Source organism: Myiozetetes cayanensis, unplaced genomic scaffold (assembly GCF_022539395.1).
Source record: "Myiozetetes cayanensis isolate MyiCay16 unplaced genomic scaffold, myiCay2020 scf1, whole genome shotgun sequence".
Lineage (NCBI taxonomy): Eukaryota > Metazoa > Chordata > Aves > Passeriformes > Tyrannidae > Myiozetetes > Myiozetetes cayanensis.
In genome coordinates, this window is record NW_026086604.1 from 8,823,269 (window position 1) to 8,841,841 (window position 18,573).

General features: G+C 47.1%; 1 long non-coding RNA gene across 2 annotated transcripts in view; it reads right to left on the minus strand.

Moving 5' to 3' along the window:
- The window catches only part of LOC126639522 (uncharacterized), a 130,403-nt gene extending 121,000 nt beyond the window's left edge, over positions 1 to 9,403 (minus strand). Inside the window, exon 1 of one of the 2 annotated variants that reach the window (XR_007628826.1) lies at positions 9,338 to 9,403. This is a non-coding gene — a long non-coding RNA (uncharacterized LOC126639522). Of the gene's footprint in view, positions 1 to 8,648; positions 8,748 to 9,337 lie in introns of those variants that run through there. The other variant, XR_007628822.1, reaches the window with a different exon arrangement.
- Between the last annotated feature and the right edge of the window lie 9,170 nt (positions 9,404 to 18,573).

Below are 18,573 nucleotides of genomic sequence, written 5' to 3' on the forward strand. Positions count from 1 at the left end.
TGTTCAAGAACTTGGCTCCCTGGCAGCAGCTGGGTGCAAAGAGGTTACACAGATCTATGGATCACTTTCACACTGTGGCCACCTGAGCCTGGGCTGCCCAACCAGATCATCTACTGCATGCCAGCGCACGGCCCCAAGTGTCAAGACTGGTGGGAGAAGACAATCTCATCATTCCTCCTGTGGTACCAGGCACTTCAAAGGACTCAGACACGACTTCAAGATCCTTCTTCTGGTGCCACTGTGCCCTACCACTGTGGAGGGAGGTCAGGAGACTCTGCACAGACCTGCTCTGCTAGCCAAGCCTCCAGGGAAACTGCAACCGCAGGAGTTCAGCCTCAACACTGGCTGCTTCTAATGGGCATTAAAATCCCTGAATATCTTCAAATGAAATATTAATGTTATAAGCAGTATTTCATGGGTCTCCAGGCTTTGTCATGCCTCAGGGAAGCCTTAAACAGATTTAGCCCTGACTTCAAGACTTCCAAGAGAGCATGGATGCCACGTGTAGGCCCATCCCTGATGGCATCTGGTACCTTCATGAGCCTGAGCTTTCTTTCTGCTGCCACGGTGGAGACAAAATTTTTAACTGCTCAGCATCCAAATTTTCTAAGCAGAACAAGATACAGGTATTTATCACTATGAACATCACTCATAGTATTATTAGGAGGCAAAATGCACTAGCAAGACCAACTGTAAGCTGTCCCAGTCTTAACAGATCAGGACAAGTGACTGAAGGTTATTGAATCCCTGACATACATTTGCCTCCCATACTGCTGCAATCTATGAGGTGGTGTTAATTAAGAGGGGTGGACAGAATTTAAATCCTCTTTATTTTATCCTATTTAATTTGTCTCATAAAAGTACCCAAGGAAAATACTCACTAAAAGTTATTAAAAACATGCTGCAAAATAAGGTATTTGCTAGAAATCTCTCAGGTCATCAAGATTTACAAAGAAGGCAGGGACAGTGGGTACCAACAGAGGGGTACAGGCTGTACCCCCAGGAAATATAATGGTGTGCCTTATGCTAATGGCAACATCTTGAGCTCTGAACAGAATACAACCTGCCTCAAAGATAGATGTACCACCTAGTAACTTGTAGATTGTACTTGATATGCTTATCTTTAAAATTAAAATTATAAAATCACTGCAAAATTCCCTTTTCTTTTCCTCCTCCATATGAAGAATGGTCACTGACTGCGTTATGAAAGATGAAAAGCAGGTACTCGTGCTTACACGCCACAGTAAACTAAGGAGCTAAGGAAGGTCTTATTTCCAGACCTTCAAGATTTGCACTTGGAGCATATAGCTGTTTGGTTGGAAGTTTTCAAAAGCTTTTTTTCCTGTATGGTTGTGTTGGTTGCAGCCACCAGATCTCCCCCTCAAAGACAGCAACCTACACAAGCCATCAATAATGCCATTTCTGATCACATCAAGTACAGGAGCTCAAGTATGTCTGTGAGGCTCTGAGGGTTCACCTGACATTAGGGCTCTGCTGTTCTATGCTGTGAACAACCGTATGAAAGGCAGTGGCTGCCCCAATATGTTTGCAGATGAGAGTCAAACAGAAGAAGTGGGGGGGAGGGGGGAAATGACTTGCCAAGATCCCAAATCTTACCCGTGGCCAAGCACCGGGAGCTCCATCATCTTTCCAAGCCACTTGTAACAAGCAGAACCGGTGGATCTCCTTGCTAACAACCCAAAATAAGGAAAACTTTTCAAGACAAATTTCTCCTCTGAACCTGCCTATCTTAATCACATTTATTTATTTTCTTGTGTATTCAGGAAAGCTGGGCCTTCTTCCATCTTGTTCCACAAACACAGACCTGAAGCTCAGCTTTTCAATTTTGCCTCGGTTACCACAAAAACAGAGAAGTGCTGGTGGTAAGAACCCTCTGCAATCCCCAGTCCAACCTCTCAGCTCGTAAACAAGGCTGATTATTTTCCTCTGTAACACCAAACACATGCACATTTTTGTTAGTATTTTTATATGATCTAACAGCAGCCTTTTTCACAGTTAAAAAAATGTAAAGCTTTGTCCACCCCCAAAAGCTAAGAAGAACCAGAACCAGATGTGAGATACCTGTAAATCAAAGGATTCAGCAATTCACACAGAAAACATGATCGTCTAAAATCCCCGAGCAATATCCCAGTTGCCTGTGCCACAGCACGAAGCTCTTGGCCTTTGTTCGCCATGAGAACTTCTGGGAAAATCTATTTCAGACTTTCCTACTCTTATGAAGGAAGACCAAAAGTAAACAACCCATTACTATTTAAATAGGGCTGGAAACATTACTAAATATTTCCAAAACGATGTATCGTAGCTTTTGATCTGGGTGTTAAATTACAAGTCATTGCACTGGTAGCTGTGACTACTTATTCACAACCCCAGCTGAAACATAAAGGGGTTTTGGTACATCACATCTAGGGACTGCTATAGCATAACTATGTGACTGTATAATAAACTTCATATTTGCAACACAGCTTATATAATAGCCATGATAGTTTTAATGATGCGGATAATAATAATAATACCAAATGTTAATATTAGCAAAGAGAGACCCATGCTTTTTCCGTTCAGGGAGATGTAATGTAAAGGGTTGAAGCACAGCCTGGGCTTTGGCCATTACTCCACATCCCACAAGCTGAGCCATGAGCCCAGGGCTGCTGTTTCCACCACGTAAACCAGCATGCACAACACCACACGCACGTCAGCGCTGCTCCACCGCCAGGGACAGTGATACCTGATCCGACACCAAGCTGCAAGGACACAGCACCTGTCTGAAAGATGGCTACAAAAAGCCACCTTTCCCAAACCTACAGAAGCAATAACACTCCAGCCTCTTGCACCATGTGTTCCCTGCACATCCAGCATGCCCCTTCCACTTGTGCATGCAGGGCTTGCTCCCTACCTGGGCAGGGAACTGCACAGGGCAATGCAATGCATTTAATTTTGGTTGGGATTTTGCTCAGCCAACATTTTCCAGACAAGATGGTTGCAGTATGATCAAATCTAGGCCTCAAAATATAAAGTGTTAATCAAGAGTTTTAGGTTGTTGATTTTTTTTTTTTTTTAATACTCCTAAATTAGATTTTTCTTCTCCTTTTAAGTTGCTGGCAATAGCTCCCCAACACCAGCTGAGATCTATACAGGACCTCACAAGTTGCTACTCCTGCAGCACTGGTGAAAAGATCTAAAGTTTTAATTCTCCTGACTGGGAGGAAAAAAGTGAGGTAAGCAACCTCTTCAATCCAGCTGTCGGGAATTCAGGACAGGTACAAAATTATCCAAGACCAAAGGCATGCAGTATAGAAGAAGGCAGCCTGTACCATGCCTGCTTGGGAATGATTTTGAGCCTGTAGGATTTGCTACCTTGCAAAATTCCCCTAATGCAGAACTTAAAGCAGTACTAATATGATGGCTTCTACCAGTGCAAGGAATCAGGATGCCACACCCACACAAAAGGCATTACCAGCCTGACGTACCCCTTAGCTAGCTGAACTTGATACCTTGGAGTTTTGATGTTTTGATTTTTTTAACTTTTGTAGATCTTAAAAGTAGTTATGTTTTTCCCCACATCCATTTAGGCAACAAACTCCAGCAGACAAGGCAGGCAATCAGCAGTTACCCAGGGAAGCCAGACAGCACAGAATGGGTGTTCAGAGAAAGCCAGGGAGAAGTGGACCATCCAGCTGGATGGAGGGAAGATGATGGTGGTGGTTAGCAGGACTGGACCAGAGTTTTACATCTTAAAATCCATGCACTCACCCACTTCAAAGTGTGGGGGCTGTCAGCCCAGCCCACATTGTGCTGAAAGTCCCTACAAGCTGCTTAACAAACCACATGATGGGATGTGGTTTTGCCACCCAGCTCTGCCCTCCACCTGCCTCTAAGGAAACAGCCTACAGATCCAGGTCCTGCTCTTGCAGTAGGGACCTCCTCTCCCCAAAACAGGTGATCCTTTTGGGTCTTTCTTTAGACTTCTCTGCCATTTATTCCTACCTCCCGAAAAGCAGCTGGGTCCTGTACCTGAACAAGCCCCCAGCTTATAGGTGAGAACTCCAGTGACGTAAACCTCTCCCCTCGAGAAGCTCACAAAGTCCTGCAGCTCTTGGCCATGTACATGATCTGACACAGGATATTCCTGACTGAGACATGCAAAAGAGGTGACAAAAGGCTGATTTGCAAAACATCTCATGGCAACTACACTCTCCTGTGCAATGGCACAGTCCTTCCAGGGCTTTGGGCTGCTACTTCTTGTCAGTGCTCCACACACCCCAGCTCAGCTCAGCCCACTCCCCAGCAGCACAGGTGGGCTCCCAGTGTCCACACAACCCAACCTCACAGTGGGGAGCATGGTCAGACCTCCCCTCTCCCGCCAAGGAATTTTCTAAAGAGCTGATTTGCAGGAACCTACCCAATAACTTTCATACAAACTTCTTCTACTGCTTCTTCCAACTCAGGTTTTAAGGTAGAAATGACTGAGAGAGAGAACCTTCCTGTTCCACTGGCAATTTGTTTCAGCAGCTAATCAGTCCTGCCATTAAAGACACATGCCATAATTTCTAATTGGAATTATCTACCACGCACCAGTTCTAGCTCTGCATGATGCACTGCACCAGTAGTAATTCACAGATCATTTTTCCTTCGAGGTGATGGGAGATGTAATGATAGTATCTACTGACAAATATAAGGTACCAATAGCAGTGAAAATGTGACAGCACAGCCATGAGAGGAAGTGGGACAAATCTGCCAGGAAAACCTGGATGATACTCAACCAGCCCTCAATTTGCAGAATACAGCCTCACTTTGATATTCACATCCATATAATTCACATCCATATAATTCACATAAAGAATTATACCATTCAGGGATGCATTAAAAAGCATTTAGATCACACACGTCTGAATGGTTATCATACACATCCAGACCACTCCATATGCCCAGCTGGTCCCAGTGTTCGTGTCACTCTGCAGACTGCTGTGTTCAGCAGAGCAGAGCTGAAGTGCCAGGTAACCATCTCCCTGCTTTTCATTTGTCACCCTTGGAGTGACAGGAAGCACCACCGGCAAGCCCCATCCTAAATGATCTCTGGCACTTGCCAGGGAGGGAACTGAGGGAAGACTGACGAGCACTGCTTTATCACAACCCTGGTAACTCAAAAAAATGCTGTCCTCCACTGAACTGTACCCATAAGGCACGCAAATGGCAGGCACTGCATCCTCAGGTATAAGTAAACCATATGCAGATGCACAGCAGTACTGCTTGCCAGGGCACTGACCACTTTGCTACATAAGAAGGCAGTCAGTCTCAGGAACAGATGCAGCTGTGACGAGGGAAAATGTGCCCCATATGCAGTGATAATGGTCCACGAGACAGATAATGTTTTTATTCCCTCCTCACTCTTCATTAAATCTCATCAGGAACTATGAAGGTGTTCAGTACTAAAGCTACCAGAGAGCAGCAACACAGAAAACAACACAGTGTGCTTCAAATTAAGATCAGTATTATCTTGCTGCAAAAAGGCAAAAATTTCCTGACCGGGTTTGCATTTTCCTCTCTACTAGCTCAGTTTGCAGCTCTGCACCCCTCCTGGCTCACAAAGCAGGAGGTCACACCAAACTGCCACCCCCTTGGCCAACAGCGAGAGGTCAGGATGACGTGCCCACCATCTCAGCATCTCCAGCAGTGACGTACTGAGAGCAGCACAGAGGCTCCACTGAGGCACTGACAGACCCACAGGCATTGCTGGACTGACAGGTATACAGCTGCAGTGCACTGCACTGCGAGTGCCTGACACCAGCCTTCGCTCAGTTCATCTACTAGGAGCAAAAGAAAAACCCCCAGTAATCCTGCAAGCAGCAGAAGTACCTCCCATGTCACTGCATTTTCCCATGGCTTGCCAGCACTCTTGTCTGCACAGACCAATGGGGAAAAAATATTATTATTTTTTAAACTATCTCACTTGCACAACTTTGCAATTCCTAGTAGAGCTGCACTAGCATAATTACTGAAAAAGCCTGAGGAGGCCCATGGAAAAATAGTGATATTGTAATAATGCACTGAACACCTTCAGCTGAAAGGTGCCAAATGAACACAAGATGCACCAATACCCTAAAAGTATACAGACACACTTTTCTTCCCCCCTGCCTTGCTTCCCCTATAATTCCTCATGCAAAAGTAAATGAAACATGTACAGCCAGGAAGCATAAGCTGCTCTTGTAAAGCATTCTGATTAGAAACAGGAAGATAAGGTTCAAATCTTGAAAAGAATTAGGCGTAAGCTCCAATTTTAGAAGATAAAGATCCTTAATGAAACAAAAACCTGGGCTTGGTGGGGCAGGGGCACAGTGAGGAGAGCACATCATGACACAGAGCTGCAGAACCACACTGCCGTCAGGAGACACAACCCACCATCTCCTCTGAAATCTGTCAGCTCTAGCCAAAGTTATATTCCAAGCATGCATGTTCACCCAGGATGACAATATTCCAATTTACAAACTAATTCAAACACAGGATTCCTTTCTGCAACAGATGGGCCCTTCGACGGCAGCAGGCCTGAGCCCTTCCTTATTTTTGCTGCTGCAGAGTGGCTCTGCCGTAGAGTGGACATCAGAGTGCAGATGCAAACGACGCCAAATCTTCCAGGCCTCGCAGAGGCAGCGAGCTGGCACTGATCTTGCTGTCCCCGTGCAGCCAGACCGGTACGGCCCCTCTTCCAGGGATGTGAGACATAGAGATGCACAGTACATTTTACTCCAGACTGATACAGAGGCATTCCCACTGGCTGGCAAACTGCACCTGTATCACTAATTACCTTAATACAACTTAAAATGCACACAGGCACAGTCAGACCAATCGGAATTATAACAATGCTAAGCCAGCTGCAAGCCAGACTCCTGACTTAATGCTAGGAGAGACAGCAGAGAGGTGAAAAGAATAAAGTTAGAGGTGCATTTCTAAAATGATGCATAGTGAATATAAAATCACTTGAACCTCTCTGGAGTGTGAGCTTCATTTATCAAAGATATGCAGCTTCTAGCACAAAAGAGCATCTTACTGCCCCACGTGCTTGGAAAACACACATATTTGTTAAATAATTTTAAAAGTCACAATCGAAAGGAAATTGGATGTTTATGACACTTAGGTATCAGAATGTATCCTCATTTATTAGTGATGTCAACACTTCAGAGCTACATATTTTTAATATCTTCAGGTTTTGCAACAATATATATAAGTGCGTTTAGGATAATTCACACCAGTTGGTGCAAACTGGTTGTATTGTATTTCTGCTCGATGAAGAAATAAACTCTCCAGTCTCCTGCAGCCATAACATGCACATAACATATTGTGCTCTTTGTATTTAGCAATGGCTAATATACTCTCTAATATACCCTCAGAAAAGCTCTTTTGTTCCAAATCAGTGACTTTAATAACGTACATTTTTTTAATATATTAGTAAAGAGGAACTAGTGTGGGTCACAAAACTGACTGTGTCCGACCAGATACATGGCCAGGACAACATGTCTAAACTTGTCAACGTGGATGGGACTAAAAAGATCTCACTGAAGGCCTGAAGCATCTCTAAGATACATTCTCGGTTCTGCTAGGATTTCTCCACTCAGTATTTTAAGATGCAGCAACTAGTATCTTAACAGACTGAGATCCAAGTCTTAAAGCACCCTGTCAATGGAAACGCTTCAGTATTATTTAGGTATATAACCAAAATAAGGCCTATTAAAGTCGTACTCAAAATCCCCTATACAACTTTTTCTAAGGGAAAGACGGCCTAAAAAATCCTTTGTAAAAACGGTCCTTGGAACATCCACAGAATCTTTCGTCTATTCTTCAGGCCCTCCTGATACCCAGCTTAGAACCAGACTGACCGCACTAACGGTGGCCGAGCAACGCAGCCCAGTGCTGCGGGTTAAAGCCTAATTCATCCCGCACACACAGGCAGGCAGCAGCAGGCAGAGAGGGCAGAGCAGGCAGAGCAGGCAGCAGCAGGCCGGCTCCGCGCCCCGGCCTGCGCGCAGCGCGCATTTTCCGCGCAGTCACAGAGGGCTCGCCCAGGCCCGCGCTCCGGGGACCCCCCCGTCACCTCCCTGCCCCGGGGGTCTCCCCACACCACGGGACGGGGGGGTGGGCACCCATTTCTTCCTCCCCCCGTCCCCGGGTTCGGCAGCCTGGCGGGAGGGAGGGGGTGCTGCGGGGGATGGACGCATCGCGCCGGGTCACTCCGAGCCGCGCCGACCCCCAAGCACCGACGGCCCCATCGCGGCCGCGTTTGCCGTCGGACGGTGCCCCGGCCCCCTCTCCTCCGCATCCGCACGGGTGTCGCCGTGCAGTTGCTATTTTTAGGCCACGGGCGACCCAGCGCTTTAACAAAGATAAATAAATAACGCGAAGGCGCCCTCCCCTCCCCCCCCATCCGCGCTACCCCGCGCCCGGGCTGCGAACCGCGCCGCGACCCGCACACGCCCCACCGGGGACACGGACAACAAGGGGGACGGGGTGGGGGGGTGGGGAGGGCGGAGGGGACTGGGGAAAGTAAAGGCAAAACGACAATAAATAAATAAATACCCGCTCTCCCCGCACCCCGCGGCCGCCCCGCACCCCGCCGCCCCGGCCGCGGCCCCGGTACTCACCGGGTGCCGCTGCCGGCCGGGCCCAGCGGGCGCGGAGAGAGCTGCGGGCCCCGCTGCCCATGTGCTCGCCCGAGCACGCGCTCGGCTCAATGGAACGCCGTGCTGGCGAGCGGCTCTGTGACGTCACCGCCCCCCGCCGCCCGCGGCCGCAGCCCGGGGCAGCGAGCGGGGCCCGCCCCCGCCTCCTGCCCCGCACCGCCCGCACCGCACCGCTCCACCGGCACCGCACCGCTCCATCGGCACCGCACCGCTCTATCGGCACTGCACCGCATCTCACTGCACCTCTCCACCGGCACCGCACCGCTCCATCGGCACCGCACCGCTCCACCCGCACCGCACCGCTCCATCGGCACCGCACCGCTCTATCGGCACCGCACCACTCTATCGGCACTGCACCGCATCTCACTGCACCTCTCCACCGGCACCGCACCGCTCCATCGGCACCGCACCGCTCCACCCGCACCGCACCGCTCCATCGGCACCGCACCGCTCTATCGGCACCGCATCGCTCCACCGGCACTGCACCGCATCTCACTACACCGCTCCATCGGCACCGCATCGCTCCATGGGCACCGCACGGCTCCATCGGCACCCCACTGCTCGACCGGCACCGCACCGCCGGCACCGCATCTCATCACACCGCGCCGCTCCACCTGCACCGCACCGCATCTCGTCGCACCGCATCGCACCTCTGGCACCGCACCGCTCCCCTGGAACCGCATCGCTCAGGCTGGCATCGCACCGCATCTCACCACACCGCCGGCACCGCACCGCTGGCACCGCATCTCGCTGCACTGCACCGCCGGCACCGCACTGCACTGCTCTGCATCGCACCGCCGGCAACGCCGCAGCGTGCCTCGGCGTACCCCGAAATTTTATTAATTAAATAAATATATTGCTAATTTTTTTTTTCCGGCACTCCGCAGGTGCGGGGACAGCCGACGCGGAGGTGCGCAGCGTGCGCGGGAAAGCTGCAGGACCCCGTCCCGCTCCCTCGGACAGGAAGGTGCTGCGGAAGGACAGGGTCAGTTTCAACATCAGCGGGTGGGCAGCACGGGAGCCTTTACCATTCGTCCTCTGCATTTTTTCACCCTGACAGATGCCTTCGACCCCTTTTATTGCAAACACTGTGAGTTTGCTTCTCATAGAAATCTTTCTTTTTTAATCACATTCTTCCTGAATTCAAGTGCTGACATATAGTATCTTTCTCCAAGCAATCACAGGAGAGAAGCATACAAGCATCCCACACACCAGTAGAGAAAGTAGCTTTGCAGCCTTCCAAGTATTGGAAAAAAGAACACTGAGAATTCAGAACAGGCTGCAGACTTGGTCAAACAGGAGAACAAGAGCAAGTCTCCAGTATATGGACAAAATAAGCTTTATTTTCATTTTTTATTACTTTTTTTTTTTAAACAAACTAAGAAAAAATAAATGCATCCCAGGCTGGGCCTGAGATGAAGCAGAAGCCTCAATGCCATGTGAGATTTTTCTCTATACTGCTATTGCTCTCTCCATGAGGGAACCTGAAAAAATCCTGCTGTGTCAGCACCTTTGCAGTGACACAGGAGCTGCAATGTGTTTCCTGTAGTATGGAGAAGGTTGGCACCTGCATGGGTTGTGATGCCACTGCCACACTAGACTAATCAGCCTCTACACGGAGCACATCTATACCCAGCATAGTGACATCTTCATGTGGATAGCACATGCTGCTTCATTTAATCAGTACATATGCTCCCAACTCCCCTACAATGCTTTGACTGTTGCAAGAAAGAGCTGATCTGCAAGAACAGCCCAGTCATTACAGGAGAAGCAAATGCTTGTGCAAAAGGCACAAAATTACGGTAGAAAATGGGGCTTTATCTAGGCTGCAATTCTGTGGTCCTGCAATTTAACAAGATACAGCTCTGGGTTGTAAAAAGAGGCTTTGCATGCTCACAGTGAGAGAGATGAGAGCCCTCCTAAGCAGGTAGATTGAAGGGGTTTGTGCCACCCTTTCAGCTTTCTGCTGCAGCAGAAGAGAGGTGGAGGAGATCACTTTGGCCCATACTCCTACAGCTGGCTGGAAATCAAGTCCTAAATAAATGACCTCCCAAGATGAGTGAACTCAGGAGAAAGATCAAAGTCTACGGTTATTCATGGAACCAAAGGTTCATTTTGTCAACTGGAGCACTCTGACACACTTTATTCTGGAGCAGCCTGACACACTTTTCCCCAAGCCCATTCCCACTCTGCAGTTTGGGAGAAGCAGTGACATAAAACTATCACTCTGCCTTCGCATGAGTATTACCCTTAAATGGGGCCCTGATGACTCCTTCAAAACTCCTGGCTGCCAGAGCAGAAGAGAAATATGTATCAAATAGCCCTGAAAACTGAGTTTTAATTCCTGTCTCCCTAGGACTCCCTTCCTTCCTTGGCAAAACACACAGAGAATCTGCTGTCAAAACATCAACTCAGATTGGTTTTCCCAATGCCACAGATTTACCCACATGTTACCAGCACCAGCAGCATGGCTGTGAACACAGCTCTGTGTACTGTGTCAAGAGATAGGTATCCTCATGTTCAATTCCCGGCACGACAAAGCCAAGAAAATATCATAGAAAGGAGTGAAGTTTGCCTACCTGTTTACACGCAGAGAAGTCACACCACAGTCACATGAGGTTCTCCAGATGTGACTTCTGGAGGGACCTCTGCAACCTGTGGCAAAAGAACGTGGTGCTCCCATTCACTGCAAGGCAGCCCTGGAGTTTGGAAGTCAGACCCCAGACCCCATAAAAATTCACAGGCCACCCATTATACCTTTCCAGGGAGGCTGGTAGGAGGATGGCAGGTGACCACCAAGCATTTTCCACAGCAATGGCACAGCTGGAGCCTCAGCAGTCACAAGGGGACCCACCATTTCCATCACACCCAGGGTCTCTCATTGCAGGAAGCACAAAATGATCAACTTTCCACACAGAATATGCCCTGTGTTCATATCGCTCAGCCCTTCACCCTATGTAGTGTTTGTGCTCTAAAAATTATCTCATATTACGACCTAATTGTGTCACATTGATAAAGCACTTGAGTGTAATCATCCTTACGACAGCTTAGCACACTTATACAAGGCTATTGCATTGCTCTGAGTTCACCCCTGCAAGTTAAACATGGCAAAGTCAAGGCTAACTGATGCAGCACACTCTTTCAAGGCCAAAAGAAGATCTGAGGCAAAGATCAGGGCCAGGCTGCAATGAGATTGTAGCAGCTGAAGCTTTGTGCACTCTGCTTTTTCTTGCCTGCCTACGACCCCACCAGCTTTTCTGGTAGCAGGGATCACATGAGTGCTTCTTAATCCATGTCAGGCAAGGCTGGCCAAGTTAGATGAAGTGCTGGTGGAGCCAAGGAGGGCTGTGACGTGTTCTTTGAGGTTACCAGAGCTTAGAGGTGACAGTTTCCAGCTGGTGACCACAGGCAGCTGGAAAGTGAAGTGCTATCAGCCACGGCAGGTAGATGCAGCAGAGGCTGGAGCAAACCACTATATATTCCCCCCAAACATGGGTCATGGAGAGACAGCAGAAAAAACGTCTGAGAGTATGTAATCATAGCACTAATTATACCTTCCCTCATCCAGGGATTAAGCTTGTTCCAGGTTAATTCTGGAACTGTCCAAAAACCGAAGTCATCTCAGACACTCAGGAGAAAGGGCTGGGTCATTGCATCTGCTCCTCTCCTAATACAAACCAACATTTCACATTAGCCTGCCCATAAAGGCATTAAGCTAAGTATCAGTGTCTTGCCCTCACTTCACCTTCCTGGGTATTATCTTGGAACTCTTCTCCAAAGATTAGAAACCACCTAATTTCCATCCTGAATGTATTTAGAGCCAGTGTACACTCATTTGTTCTGCAACAAGTGCTATGATTTAACACAATCTCTCTTGGCTCTTCTCACCCTCACCTGTACCTCCCTGCTGTATTTACCAATATCAAGTTCATTCTGTGATAAAAGAATGGTATAAAGCAGTGGTGCTTATCATAATTCATTTCTATTTCCCAGTCTTTTAATTTAAGTACTCTTACTAATCTAAAGAAAATGCATTCCTGTACCCAAACAGTGATCCATCTCTAGGTGATGGTGACTCACCTGTAATTTTGGTGGGGACAAAGCTCCAAGAGCCAGGAGCAGGTGGTAACAATAGCAGAAACAAAGACTGAAAACTTTACAGGGCTACTGGCAAGACTTCCACTGCCTTCCATGTGTTCTCCGTGTTGAATGCGAGATGAAGAATAGATTCTGCATAGCTTAGATGTGGTTCCAGAGCAGAGAAAGAGGATAATCAGGGTTGATATAAAGCACAGAAATAACAGACGTGTCACTGATGGCCCAGCTACAGGAGCATGTGACTCAGATGCTCCATGTTTTCCACAAGTGTGTGGAATTAAAAAGAAAAAAAAAAAGAAATATGACTCTTCTGAGTGTGCAGCAAGACTGAACTGGTAGGGCAGAGAGGTACAAACACTCCATTTGAGATTATGAAGAGCATTTAAAATTGCTGGATTGACTGTGATTTAAGAAAGAAGAAAGCAGTGGAGTAAAGTGAACCAAAATGTCTGCATTACTGAAGTTGGAAATTATATCCAGAGACGAGCATGCCTGCGTTTGGGGGAGAGTTATCAAAAGTCTTGAGTCAGAGGTTTAGCATCATTGGTGAAAAACAGATGCTGTGGGCAAAGAAAGCGAGAGGGAGGCAGCAGCACTGGAGTCCCAGCCAGATTTCCCAAGGAAGTCCCTGAGAAAGGGACTGACTGAGTCCTTGGGGAGAAGGAATCAAGTTTGTTTCATGTGAAGGGTGAAGGATCACAACAGAAAGTTGCATGTCTGGGAGAGGAAGTGGAAAATGATGCTGTCAGCAGAGATAGAATACCCAGGACATGAAGACATCCTCAGATGAGAGATAAGAGCCTTAGGTCAGGCCGCAGGAGAGCCCTGTGCCCACAGGAGGACTGCAAATCTCAACAGCAGCAGAGGACACACAGAGTTGGTAAAATGCCACCAGTCTCCAGAGGAGAGCCTGGTGTCTGCTTGCCCATTCCTGAAGTACTTGGCTCCTGGGGAAACAGCAGGACCTCTGCTCTCCTCACACAAAGATCTGTTGCTAAATCGCAAAGAGGAAACTGTTTAACTTGTCGGTTATTCTTTGGCACCTGTGATTTTGTTAGACATTATAAACAGGTTGGACCAGCCAAGCTGGCATACACCACCATGGTATCCCCAGGGTCCTTCTCTTTCTGTTTACTTTCCTTTTTTAGCCTTTACAGTAATCTCTTCATCTCTAACAAATATACAACATTCAAGTGAGCGATTTTCAAGGGAGAATGACACTGGCAGCCCATGAACTTTCAGGACAGGTGTGTTGACACAGCCAAGCTGCGACCTGAGCTTGAGGCAATGCACAGTGCTCCTCCAGGAACGTGGTGAAAGTGGGGGATGGTGTGTGAAACCCATGCTGGACCTGGTGTCCCTTTTCTCTCAAGACCAGTTGCTGTTTATGCACTCATGTTTAAAGTTCAGCTTTCCCAAAGTTTATGACTGTGCCTCACACTGCCTGTGTGGGCACAGCTATGGGGCAGGCACTGGGGCTTGGTCCTCTGGGGGCTTGCACAGGCTGGTTTGTGGCTGCAGGGCTGGGATCTTTCTCAAAGGCAGCTGGGAGACTTGTGCTCTCATTAGCATGGCTGGTGACAGTGGCACCACTGCCCACGTTTCATATAATGACCCAGCACCGCCCTAAGAAGTGGGAGACCTGGTCCAACACCCTTCTTTGCATCTCTGTGCTGCCCAGAGAGTGGCTGCACCCTGAGTTCCATGAGCTGTCTCAGCCTCTGGCCTGTGCTGGCCCATTTCTTCCCAGCTCCCATGACAGAGGTAAAGCTGTGCACCAGAGCAGGACACTGTCCTGGGATTTAGAAGTCCATTTCACAGCCATGATGCTGCCGCTCCTAAGCTACAAGGCACAGAATTCCCCCTAGTATGGGAATATGAATATGGGCAAACTGATTAACTGCTGCTAAATAAACTCCACTAGCACTGAAGAAAAGACCTAAGGAGAGAGGGAAAAGTATCTGGTGGGCATCTATCATAACCTGCTCACCATCTCACCAGTTTAGTCCTACAGAATGCCCCATTTTAGCCTTGACCTCATGGTGCACACCTCTGTAGCTGGTACCCTTGCTGTACCAAGAAGAGATTTAATCAACAGCATTTAATAGGCAAAAATTGAAATCAGAGCAGCCACAGTACTCTCAAAGGTAGATAGGCACCAGGCTGTGCCCCTGGCACATCTCAAATTATGATAATTAGTTTTCTGTTGTACCATGAAAGCAGAAGAAATGGAAGCAGTTTAGAAGGAGTAGTGATCAATGAAATCTTATAATGCCCTTAAGATGCATATATATGCTATACCCAAGTTCACAGGTATGTAAACTGAGGTGCAGATATGTAAAATATCTTGCCTGTGGCCATACAGTGAGCACACATTGAGTTCTGACTGATGTAACTGGGAGCCACTGGAGCTCTGACTCCCAGCCTCTTGTTCTCAGTGTTGGGTGACAGATGGGATTGGCTAAGTCACCAGGATAATCGTGGCTGACATCTCCGCAGTATCATGATCCACAACTCTTAATCGCTGTTAAACAAATCAAAAATGAAATTACACATAGAAAGATGGGAGCTACAGAGCCTTAAAAATGCAACCATGTTCTTCCACATCAAATCTAATTAGATTTACCAAAATCAGTATGCATCGATCTGTGATTCAAACAATATGCTGATAACAAAATTTCATGATAGACATGGTTATAAAGATACTTGACTAGACTATAAATTACCCCCTTCAGCAGAAGCTCTCAGCACATTTTCTCAGCATGCTCTTCCACAGACAGCTTTTAATCCCTGAATCAACAGGCGATCCCATTGTTTAGGGTTGCCAGGCTCTCTGCTGAGCATCCAGCAGAGAAGCAAGGCAGGCAGTGTGTTCATGTTGACTATCAATCTTCGTTAAAATCAACACACCATCTTTAACCACCCATCTAAGCAAACTGTAATATGTGCTGGGAAGAGACCTTTCCACTACTAGGTAGAGCAGTTTATTTTTTTTGTCATGCTGCACAGCTTCACCTCGGCGATGATGGGTAGAGAACGCATGGGTTGTATGGAAAGCATCACATAAACAGACTATCACTCAAGAAAACCAGCACCACACAGATGCTGCTTGATCATATTTACCTTCCTGCCAGTGTCCATTCTCTGCCTTCAGGATTCAGGGATGATTGTATTTTGTCAGGTCTTGGCAGGGAAGCCACGCTCATCTGTTTGGATGGTTTATCTTCCAACCAAATGATGCCCATAGGTACAAATGAATGGAAGTGAGAAAATGTGGCAGAGCAGGTAAGTTTTAAAGAGGTCAAAGCAAATCCTTGACATGCCGTGAGAGACCAAAGGACAGGAGTTTCCATTTGTGCTCAGTTTTCAGCTGAGCTTTGCAACCACTGACATCTGATAGCTTCTGAAAACGTGCCTCGCCTGAGAGCCAGTGCATCAGAGTTTAAAGTTACTCAGAAAAAAAGGCAGAGGGCAGGCAGTGCACTTGTGTCTGTCTGTATCCCAGATTTATCCTTTCACTGTTGTCTTTTCATCCTGAAATTTTTACTGCTCCAGGAGAGGAAAACCATAGCACTTTTTTTTTGCCTGATCTTTGAAAGCAATGAACCTTCTCAACCATGGTTGGAGTCAATGGGATCTCTCAGAACCTCTGAAAATGGACATAGCCTGTGTTAAATCTAGTATAACAACAAGATGCACCATGGAAAAAAGCCATCATGAACAGGATGTTTATTACTGAGCACTGGCACAGAATGCTCTGGGAAGTTGTGGTGTCTCCATCCTTGGGGATATTCAGAAGCCGTGGCCACGGACAAAAGGTCATGGTCTTGGGCAGCCTGCTCCAAATGGCCCTGCTTGAGCAGGGAGGTGGACCAAGATTTGCACATTTAAAAACTAGCAGAGTTACAGCCATGTTGTATGGGCATAGGCATGCAAATAGAATTTTTTTATACTTAGAAAGAGATTATACCAGAATAACAATTTTTATCCCAGTGATATGGGATGGTTTGGGGCCCAAGTCATGCCAGTCTGCACCCTGACCCCTGGGCTTCTCTTGCTCTGACCTGGCTGCAATGCCTGTCCTCTTTGCTGGGTCCATGCTTCCCACCAGCTGAGTCACAGTCAAGCCACAGCCAAGCAGAAGAAGGGACAGCTTGTCTGTGGAGTTATAGAACCATGGAATAGTTTGGGCTTTTAAATTTAACTGTAAAAATAGCAACGAAATTGCATTTTTGTGCCACAAAGCAAAAAATAAAAGGCAACAGCTGAGCTCTTTTCATAAAACAAAGTAAATGGAATAATAGCACAGTATGGATTATATACTTTTCAACCTATACCGCGTACTGCAAGCTATGGGTTACTGTCCTTGCCCACCCACACCAGCACTGTCCACCCACAGCAGATACCAGAAGAAACTCCCCTCAGAAGAGACAACACAGGTCCTGAAACTAGTTAAACTTGAATGGGCTGTAAAACTTTATGAAATCCTGTCTGATGTTCAGTTTTAAATTGGATTTGGTTGAACTGGTTTTAAAACTGGCTGGAGAGCCAGGATGGACCAGCAGGATCACCTTGAGAGGCAGACAGTAAAAATTCAGCTCCACATGCCTAGGTTGATCAGAGCAGTGCCCCCTCTACCAGGCAGGGTGGAGTGCTCTGCCTGATAAAAGGCTGAGCTCAGCAGACATTAAAGGAAAGTTGTTAGTAAAGATCAAAAGGTAGGAATGGGAGATAGAGCCGCCCCATTTGCAAAGTTACTAAAGCCTACCAGTGAGAATGAAGATATAGATGCTGTGATGCTGAATGAATGGGGCAATCTAGATAATGATATCAGAATTAAATTAATTAAGAGAAGATTAAAGTAAGATTGCAAAACTAAGGTTGTAATCCTGGCCCTGCTGGAGTCAATAAGTTTTTTGTGGTTTGTGTGGTGCTTCGTGAAGAGGCTGAGATATTGCTCCTAATGCATACCAAGACAAAGGAAGGTATCAACTGAAAGCTGATTTACACAGAGACAACTAAATTAGGGAATAATTAAGTTGCAGTGGCCTCATAATCACAAAACTGAAACCATGCATGGCTGGAGCATCCAACAGCACAAATATGATTCATATGAACGTCATCACTGATCTGCAAACTATGGGGTGTTCATGACAGCTTTAGAGCAGCTGTGGTAGGACACCAAATTTGTCATAACCATCTGGCAGGACAAAGTTTATCATTCAAAGCATTATGAGCAGATTTGAATAGGCAAAGTATGTTTACACTGGATCAGTACTTTGTGTCGTGTAAATGCACTGTGTTCCTCCAGGTGCCATCGCTCTTTGGTGGGATTTATGTTTCTTCAAGCAAGGTCCCCAAGGGCCACCAACAGGCACACTCACAGAGGAACATCATGGAAACATCAGCTGAGCCTAAAATCTTCTGGAAAATAGCATTCCCAAATATGAGTCCGTGACATGAGTGGCAATTTCAAGAAAAAGGAGCTTGAAGAGGAGCTGAAGGATGGGTGACTTGGTGCTGCTGCACAGACCTCCATGGCAGCCACCTCCCTGCCCAGATGTTTTGCTCCAGTTGCTAAGGAGGTCATTAATATCTGGTGATTATTTTGGCCTCTGGAGTCCCGTTAATGCTTTTGCAGTTAGTGTTCACTGTTTTGGGTGTCACGCTCAGGTCTCAGTTTTAGGACAACATGCTGAAGTGAATGGGGAAGGGCTGGATTTATTTTAATCAAGCATCAAAAATTATATTTCAAATAAAAGTACACATGAGGATGCATAATTTTGTC